Genomic DNA, 10626 nt, shown 5'->3' with positions numbered 1-10626 from the left:
TATGCAACACCATTTTGATGCATCATGCAACACTAGTTTCATTCAATTGCAACAGTATATACACATTGCAACACCATTTTTAAATTGCAATTATAATCAATGTAATACAGTGAAAGCAATATGCAACATCATACTATGGAATATGCAACACTAGAAAACATAAAAATTGGCCATAATTTGTCTGTTTTTACATGATACCTGCCATAAGTGGCATCCAACAAAACAACCATATCAGGAATCCAACAAGTTTTAAACATACAAAAAAACTAAAATACATACGCCCAATTCTAAATTTAAAACACCAAAAGTACATCAAATCTTTCTTCAAATGAACAAAGATACCAAAGAACTAAGTCACTAAGAAGTTGCGCCTTGAGTGCCTTGAATGACTGTAGTACCGTTTTCCTCTTGATCAATAGAAACCGTGGTACATCTTTGAATAAAAACCTTTTAAAAATAGACCCTAAGGCGATGTTGATGGAAGGAAGCTAAATGGAGCTTTAGCCTAGAATATAAAAATGAATAGAATAAGAATAACAAGATTTGGGCCTTAAACTTAAGTAATGAAAGCAGTTTGACTTAACAGGTCAATCACTCAATATTATGGTATTGATTTGGGCCTTAAACTTTCCATTATTAATTTACTACTTATTTAACATAACGCAATTAAACCCAACCAATAAAGTCAATAATTTTATTTTTAGAATTTATTACGAGCTATGGGCTATAAATACATGCATCAAAAAATGTACTTCTGCCTAGGAACAGATTGAGCATTTGCCCCAAAAAGACGCAAAAAGATAGTGTACAAAGCGTAAAAGATTTATGATTTATCTGCCAAGAGAGACTAAAACAAAGAGCTAAATACAACCATAAAAGCAACTGGACTCAAAAGGTAATTTTTTTGGAGTCAATATAGGCCCCGACATTTCCTTTAACGAAATTACTTGAAACAACTTGCAACTAGACCAAAAAAAATTCATTCTAAATTTATATTTAACAAATCGATAATGTGCTATATAGTCTACATAGACATGCATAAAAATGTACTTCCAGCCAAGGTTACAGAGAAGCATGTCCCCAAAAAGACGAGAAGCAGATGAAGTAAACTTACAATCCAAGGTTGCTTTGAGGATCTGTGGGCATCCTCTCCTTGATTACTTTTTCCAATCTCAGTGGTGCGAGGGGAACTAAATCAGCAATTTCCTTTAAAGCAGCATGCACACGTGGCATACTGTAATAGCCTAAGGAAAGATAAAGGCGGCACAAAATTTCTTACAAGCATATCCAAGCATAGATGGAGGTATTTTCCGCTCACTGCAGCCTACAATGTAGTAAAAGCAAAACTAATCCTTGATAAGAACAAGCAATGATAATCATTATTGTATAGTGAGTAGCATTACATATCAAAGCAACAACCAACTCAACCAATACATCCATCACATCTGGACCATAGTTCCACAAGCTCATGCCACTTATCTGAAGGTAACAAACTTTCTTTAACAACCAAAAAACTAAAATCCGAAAAAAAAATGGAAAAAGAAATGAGCAAAAAATTAATGCACTATTACTTACAAAGAAAGAAGCATTTTGTGGTGATCAGAATCTATGTAAGAAACTGCTCCAGACAGGGCTTTCAAACTTGTCTTTTAAATTATAAAACAACATTAGGTAAGCCTTTACAGAAGTAATAAGAGGACATAAAGTTTACACATTTTAGTGCATATACTTTACAAAAACACTCAACCTACCACAAGCATGGCCACTTCATCTGGTGCTAGGCATTCAGTATGGTGCGGATCCCGATCAACTCGTGATAATGTCAGGTTTGACCCTGAAAACTTATAAATCACTATTAATCACTATTAATCAACCATAAGATTGATCTTCAAACTGAGAATCAATGTCAAATGATTAGAATTTATAACATATAAAAATCCATTATCTACTTAAATGTTTGAAACTGCAAACAAGCCTGTATGAGATTTTCTCCATAGTTCTGCTTAACAGTAGACATAAACTCCGCCAGAAGCTCGGCAAATTCCTTGATGCAGGTGAATGCATACAAAATTAGTTTTTAGTTGTAGACCGCAAGTAATTATATCTATGAATTACAGAAAGAAGATAAAAAGTACCTGCCCAGTTGCCCTCTTTTGTTTGAGCCCAATAATGAACTCATCATCCAGCAACTTTTGGTTATTTGTGCCGACGTCGATGGTAATAGGTAAGCACTGCAAATACAACACAAATATACAGTTTAGAATAAGAATTAACAATAATGTCATAGTATAGATAGGAAGCTTCATGTAACCCAGGTTGCCTTGTTATCTAATTGAATAGAACCATGAAAAGTGGTTAAGGGACTGCACGGATATACTCTACGTTCCCATGTCGCTAGCAGTAACATCCATAACATACCACCACAGTCTGGTAGCCACAATCAAATAATAGACCCTAGAACTTATATTCAGTGTTTCTAAATAATGATTACTGGGATTGATTTTGGTGACCCCATTGCTCATGACCGACTTCGCTTCTATTATATACTCAGTGTTGCACATTTATGCTCCTTCTGTGTTAATTACTTTGTATATTTTGCTAAATACTTCATCCTATTATGTTTTCTTGCTTGCTTCTAAAAATCTGAGGTGCTTAACTCTTCGTTGCTTATTATGCTACATACTAAGCAATAAGTCTGAGTGACTATGTATGCTAACTATATTTTGTTTGGTAAAAAATTAAGTCCTCATTTATAAGAATATCAAGATCCAATTCAACAGAATGAATATTATTCTATGTTTAATTTGTCAGCATAACTCAAGCAAGGGCAAAGCTTATGCACATTTACTTTATAAAGCAATTGAAGAAATGTTCTAATATCCACTTAAGGACACACACAATTAACTATTTTTCTTAGTGCAAGACCCTCCTATTGTATTCAGTTTTTTATAATGATTGTTATTGGATGAAGAAAAAACTACTTAAAGAATATATTATCTCAGCTCAAAAACTAGTTAAAGAATTTATGGATAACTGGTGTCACTAAAATTTCTGAAGTGTTCGGGTAATACATGCACTAGAAGGAAGAACATGTTACCTTGATCCGTTCATATTCTCTGACTGCACAGGTTTTAGCTTCCTCGTTACTCTTACAGTTTCTTTCAACTCATCTATTTTGCGAATTCTAGACCTGTCACCACAAAAAATCTTTGATGAAGCAGCTTCAAGCTTTTCAATCCTTACATTCAAGGAGGCCAGTTCGGATAAAAGAGTTTGCACCGTCAACAAAGCATTCGCGCGGTCAGAAAATGCATTGTTAATTGCCAACATCACCCCAAGATAGTCATGAAGCTTATCCTGCAGTATAAGAATAGAGCATCTGTAAATATCTAGCACTTCGAGTGGAACAAGATGCTTGAAAAGATAAAGGATCATGATTAAAGTTAGCAATTCAAGTCTGGGAAAGTACAACAATCCAGTAACTTACCAGATGCTTGACAGTTTGTGCATTCAACTCCCGATAGAGTCTGCTAGTATTGACAGCAGCAGTAGCTGAAAGTGATATGTCCTAAGTCCAATCATGTATGAGGATTTAGGAATAACTTTTATGTAATCTGTTTTGATTTCATTGATATTAATAAAAGGCTTGTTTTGTTTTTATTGCGGGCTCTATCTATTTAAATATTTAAATAAGATATACCACAGTTTAGAGTAAAGCTTTTTATGGATTGTGATGAGATCATAATAATGAGACCTAAAAGATGATAACTCTAAACTTAAATAGTTCCTGGTCGTAGAATTATAACTGGTAATTAATAATCCGCAAAGATGCGGTACATACTATGCTTGCTTCATTATGAAGGATGTCTGTTCTCATAGACATTTGTTGGTGACACTATAGCTAGTATGTAGGTGCTTATTATAGAATAAGTTCACTGAACATGACTCACACAGCTGAACAACTAATGGAGTTCACTCACGTGTCAGCAGTTGTTCACATAGTGATAGTTGTACAAGTATCCTTAGACTTGAGGTCATCATAGTCATCTTGTGTACACTGAACTATGCTTTGGTTTAGTTCTTAGTCTCAAGGGACAATTATAAGGGCTCTACTGGGTATAGGAATTTGTACACGAAGATAGGGTATGATCAATAAAGGATCTACCCCTTCCAGTGTAGGAAGAGAATGTTCAATGCTGATCCACTTATGTTAATCCAGGAATCTCTGGCCAGAGTGAATGAAATTAGAAAGGAGTTTCTAATTTACATTAAATAGAACTAAGCATAGTGAATGGGAAAGCAAGTGATTAAATAAGATAGGCTTGACACAAGTTTTATGCCTTGTATTTAATCGTGATATTGCAGCGTAGAAGGAATTAATTGTACGGTAACTACTCACTGAATAGGTTCTTGGTATTCTAAGCAGTGAATTCGTATTATCCGGATAGTCGCGATATGCTGAGAAGTATCCCTCACGATGTAGAATAAATATGATTAATTTATTAATCATATTTAATGAATTAGAGAATCTATATAAATAATGATAAAATAATTTTATTATTATTTATTTCTACTACCGCTTAATATTGAACCTATAGGGTCACACCATAAAAGATAATGATTTAATGGTGGAGGAATTAATTAATAATGGCTGATAATTATTTATTTATGAAATAAATTTAATTGGCAAATTTAATAATTGATTAAATGATTTAATTGATTATAAATTAATTAAGAAAAGATTCTTAATTATTAATTAAGAAAAGATTCTTAATATTATTAATTAAGAATTTAATTTTTAAAATTAAATCAAGTGAGAGAATTATTTCTAAAGAATTTAGAAAAAGGATTAATAATTAAAAGGTGTTTTAATTATTAGTGAGAATAATAAAGGGTTAATAATAATAATATTTTATGGAAAAAAATTTAGCTGAAAATTTTGCCTATAAATATACTATTATAAACCCTATTTTTGCCTTAACCAAAAAGATTGACAAAACCCTAATTATCTCCATCTCCTCCTCCTTCATTACATCGTTTTCTTGATGGATACCGGTGGAGTGCTTCACACTTGAGGAGCATCTGCTAAGGATCTCCGTTCATCGTTCTTGGATCGCTATTAAAGACCTCCATCTTTCCATTAACGTAAAGCTTCTTAAGGTAAACATACTGAACTACGAATTAAATATTATTTTTTCGCATGGATCCTGCGGAGGGTTTCGGTTCTTTTTAAGAGTAAATTTACGTTTTCGCTGCGTTTATGTGCTAAAAACCCTTCAGTAGCCACATTTTTCATGTCTGCAGATCTCACCCTTTGAGAGTTGAACATTGCCTCATCCGCCTCAAACTTCGTTAGCTTGACAAAAGCCAACCCCAGTTGCCCCATCGTCTCCCCAATTTCTTGCTGAGCTTTAATTTCATGTCAATAGCATACGTCCCATTTCATTATACATATTATTAGTACCTAAATCAACTACATGACAGTAATAAATATTACAAATTTACATATAACACCGAGGCAAATATCGATATTTCCTTTATTGTATGGAGCTAGGAAATTGATTAACATACATTTAAGCTTAATCAAGTCTGAGATGTCGCAACTCAAAATGGTCTCGCTAGATCAGCATTATCAGACAAATATCAATACATATTTGAATCGAGAAACATTACTAATTATATAAACCGACAAACATAGCACTCAAAATTTATAATTTACATCAAAAGAGTTCAATAGACCTGAGAAGCAATACCAATCTGATTCTCGAAATCCTGCAACTTACCCTTCCTCTTGAAAAATTCCTTATCTTCCTCCACAACCGGTGGCTTAACCGCACCCCAATCATTCGTAACCGACTGCTTCAACTCCTTAAAAATCCTCAACAAATCCCTCCCTCCTTTCGCAGGCAACGCAACCTCATTCACATCCAATGCACTCCCTTGCAAACTCTCCCTCCCAAACAACTGCCAAGGCAACTTCACCGCCCCATCCAACATTCTCGACGCCACATCCGTGGTCCTCACCAACGGCAACTTCCCATTCGACACGTCTTGCTCCTTCTGAGGATCCGAAACCGTGATTCGCACATACTTCGCTCCGGAATGTGAAGTCGAAGTTGCGAACAAATCATGACCGTTGACTCCACTTCCTCCGTTGCTATCTTCTCCATCGAACGATCGAAATATTGCTTCAGCATACGAAGGCGGTTCGAGAAACGTGTTGTACGGATTAGGTTGTTGATTTCTCGATTGTTTCTACACATCTCGGATCGAGATGTGTAGGAGAATATAATAAGAAGGTGAGCGGAGGAGAGGATGGTGGAGGTGAGAAGGGGTCTGAAGATCTGAGTGAAGAGAGGGGTTGAAAGACGAGGCGGCCACTGCTAATGATTTATGTTTGTTAGGGTTTTATATAAAAATGATAAATTTTTAGGGCTTGTCTGTTAACGGGCTGGGCCTTGACTTAATTAAGTCTTTACAATCATAATTTCTTAATTATTTTGATAAATATCTTGTTGCTTTTCTGTAAATTATTTTAATATTATTTTAATTTTCGAGTATCAGCTCAGATTTAGAGAGAAAGAGTGAATTTTTGTTAAGGGGGAAATAACCGCCCAATTTTTTGGCCTGGGAAAGTGTGCAGATCTGTGTCTCAACATCATTTAATTATTTTTTTAGTTTTTTATTAAATATTTACAATTTTAAATATTATAAGAAAATTGTATAACTAATGTAAAATATATGTCAAAATAACACGACAATGATAAAATTAATCGGAACAATTATTTGTATAATTGAATTGTCGAACAAGAATTTAAAAAAAAAGAAATCATTCGGGACAAGAATCTACATGGAACCCGTGTTGACCGTAATTTGACTATTATAAAAACATAATACAAATAATTTTTTTAAAAAAATTACACAACTTAAAAATTAGTAGGTAATATCATCCGTATGGTTGGATCGTTGAACAAGAATTTTAAAAAAATAGAATCACCACTCGGGACAAGACTTGGTTATAGGAACTCGTGTTGACCGTAATTTGACTATTATAAAACACACGCTATAAAATCTAAATTTTAAAAAAAAATTACACATTTTTAAAATAAGTAGGTATCATCATCCATACGGTTGGATCGTTGAACAAGTATTTTAAAGAAATAGAATAATCACTCGGGACAATACTAGGTAACAGCAACCCGTGTTGACCGTAATTTGACTATTAAAAAAGCACGTGATATAAAATCTAAATTTTAAAAAAAAAAAATTAACATCTCTAAAATTAGAAGGTAACATCATCTATACGGTTGGATCATTGAACAAGAATTTCAAGAAAATAGAATCACCACTCGGGACAAGTCTTGGTTATAGGAACCCGTGTTGACCGTAATTTGACTATTATAAAAACATACGATATAAAATTTAATTTTTTTAAAAAATTTAGACATTTTTAAAATTAGTAGGTATCATCATCCGTACGGTTGGATCGTTGAACAAAAATTTTAAAAAAATAGAATCACCACCCGGAACAAGACTACGTAATGTGAACCCGTGTGCACCGGGGTTTGACTATTAAAAAAGCATGTGATATAAAATTTATTTTTTTAAAAAAAATTACACATCTCTAAAACTAGTAGGAAACAAAATTTGTACGGTTGGATCAATTAAAAATATTTTAAAAAAATTATAACATAAATATAACAAATAAATTTTAAGAATAGTACAATAACTAACGCAACACTAAATAACCTACTGCAACACCATAAAGCAAATACAACGCCTGAAGTGCCACATCAGCAAGTGGGCCCCACTGTGTGCCACGTCAGCATGCCACGTCAGCATTTTGGGCCCCCATGTGGGTCCCACTAATCCCATGTCAGCATTCCACGTCACCAATGGGCCCCATATGTGGGGCCCAAAATGCTGACGTGGCATGACACGTTAACATGCCACGTTAGCACCCGTGGGTCCCCAGCACGCCACCTCAGATTTATTTTCCACGTCAGCATTTATTAAATAAAAAAAATATCTAATGCAACGCTATGACCTCTACTGTTGCATGCTGCACAACACTAACAGTTATTAGCAATGGTAGCTTCAATGTAATGAAACGCTTTCACCACTATGTTGCAATAAACTGAAAATTTTGTAGATAATGCAACGCTTTTTGTGCAACGCTGGATAAAAATCGTTGCCTATGTGCACTTATGGCGTAGTGAATGTTCATACCGATAAGATGATGATGCCTAAAACTTTTTTACCTATGGGAGGATTAGCTAAGAATGCGATCGCTATCCAACCTGAAGCTTGATAAATAGACCCTACTTTAATAATCACTTTGTACTTTACATATTTTGTAACTCTGATCCAAGATATAAATCAATCACCTGGTTCCTAGCGTGCAAAAGACTCAGAAAAGCTCATCTTAGTTAAAATTATGTACATGCCTTCAGGAGAACATATTGTAAAGGCTAAAATCTAAATTCCATGAAAAGAGAAGATGAAAGGAGAAAAAATACGACAAATATAAAAGTAATAGGAAGAAATAAAGGGAGAAAATCATTAATCCTTGAGATGGATGGCATGAGAGATATGTTCACCTCCACTTGAAACTCAAAAAAGCTCATCGTTCATTAATGTTGTAGATCCATGAGAGCACACCTTACACAAGAGATAACAATCCAAAAAAATTAAAGATTATGATACGATAATTGGTGGAATAATATCAAAAATTGCACATGAACTACAACTTTAAGTCTCTCGTTCATTAATGTTTATAACGGGTTTTCAAAAAGTAAAAAAGGCACTGAAGTGGAATATCGATGACAGATCCTTCCCCGTTATGCAAGCACTTTAAATACCTGTTAATAAACCAGGTAAAATTGAATTCCTGAAGAAAAAATAGTTACTGAAACTTCAAGAACTAATATGGCCAAATAATAAAATTATCAACATTGTTCTAGAACACAATTAAGGGATGTCAATGAGGCTGAAAAGAAATAGCTATTTCAGCAAGATTATCAAGCTGTCTTAGACTCTGTTTCTTTTAAAGCTGAGGCATTTACTCACCATATTCCAGCTTATCAAGTTCTAGCTGAACAGGACAATGTGGCTTCTGAGAGAATTCTCAACTTGGTGCACACAACTGCTTCTATGCAAAGGGCCAAGGATGCAATCACTACCATGCCCTTCACAGCTGGTGATGAATTTGACTATCTAGCTGGTGGTTCTGAGGAGTTTGGGGATGAAGATGATGATGAAGAAGATTTCATGCACACAGGGGGAGAAGCAGGCCATAGCTCAAGTACAAACACTCCATCTTGGATGTTTAGCAAAGACTGTGATGAGCACCATTTCAAATCAACTCTCTTTCACATCATTCAACAAACTCAGACAGCTCTTCAAGCCACTACAAATTCCAACACCAAGAGACTTTTTCATTTACTTTATTTTCTTCTATTTTCGTTAGTAATTACTGAAATGTCCCTACTTCCGTTAAAGTTAACGGTTATCTTGGATGGAAAGTCATTAACGGGGTGCAAATAGAAGAGAAATTAATTTTATGGGGTGCAAGTTGACAGAGAAAATAATGTAGACTGAAATCGCAAAAATAAAAATAAAAGTGGATTACGAACTGCCAATTACTAAAATAAAAAGAACTTATTATTGAATAACACACAAGTCAAAGATTTTTAGATGATTTGTTGCCATTTCTTTCTGATTCTACTAAGAATACTATGCAAAATCTCACCAATCACCACAGATTCTACAGTAGTTTCTTCTCCAAACTCTGTCATTTCCACTATCTCGATGAATATTGTTCATCCGTTGACCAGTGATTGTATATCGACGGATGTGCTTAACAGCAATTATCCATTGACACTTTCAACTACTACTTCGACGGATGTTTCTCATCCGTTGACAATCACTGCACAAATTGAAATCTCAACTGTTGTCACAAGCAGATGATTTAGTAGTTGTACAATCACTCTTAGGATTGAGGAAAGGGAGTGATCATAGTGAGAGGCTGAATTGCTCTCAGGCAAAAGGAGAGGAAAAGAGTGAAAATATGCAAGGTATTTCTTCTAGTTGGCAAAAGTGAGTGAGTGGAGTCCCACCTTAGTAGGTGAAGGTGAAGGTGTGAGGGTGGGAAGCCAAGGGGAGCCCTTGATGTAAGAAAGAGAGATTATGATAGAAAAGCAGGTACAGAAGAATGGGAAGATCCCATTGTTATGAGTTAAGGGATGTCAATGAGGCTGAAAAGAAATAGCTATTTCAGCAAGATTATCAAGCTGTCTTAGACTCTGTTTCTTTTAAAGTGAGGCATTTACTCACCATATTCCAGCTTATCAAGTTCTAGCTGAACAGGACAATGTGGCTTCTGAGAGAATTCTCAACTTCGTGCACACAACTGCTTCTATGCAAAGGGCCAATGATGCAATCACTACCATGTCCTTCACAGCTGGTGATGAATTTGACTATCCAGCTGGTGGTTCGGAGGAGTTTGGGGATGAAGATGATGATGAAGAAGATTTCATGCACACAGGGGGAGAAGCAGGCCATAGCTCAAGTACAAACACTCCATCTTGGATGTTTAGCAAAGATTGTGATGAGCACCATTTCAAA

General features: G+C 34.9%; 1 pseudogene; it reads right to left on the bottom strand.

Annotated features, from left to right (window-relative positions):
• Nucleotides 1–1114: 1114 nt before the first annotated feature.
• Nucleotides 1115–6255, bottom strand: LOC141703628 (sorting nexin 2A-like; annotated as a pseudogene).
• Between the last annotated feature and the right edge of the window lie 4371 nt (nt 6256–10626).

Source organism: Apium graveolens, unplaced genomic scaffold, assembly GCF_009905375.1.
Source record: "Apium graveolens cultivar Ventura unplaced genomic scaffold, ASM990537v1 ctg6866, whole genome shotgun sequence".
Classification (NCBI taxonomy): Eukaryota; Viridiplantae; Streptophyta; class Magnoliopsida; order Apiales; family Apiaceae; genus Apium; species Apium graveolens.
Note: the sequence above shows the minus strand (reverse complement) of the source record. Positions and strands in the feature narration are given on the sequence as shown.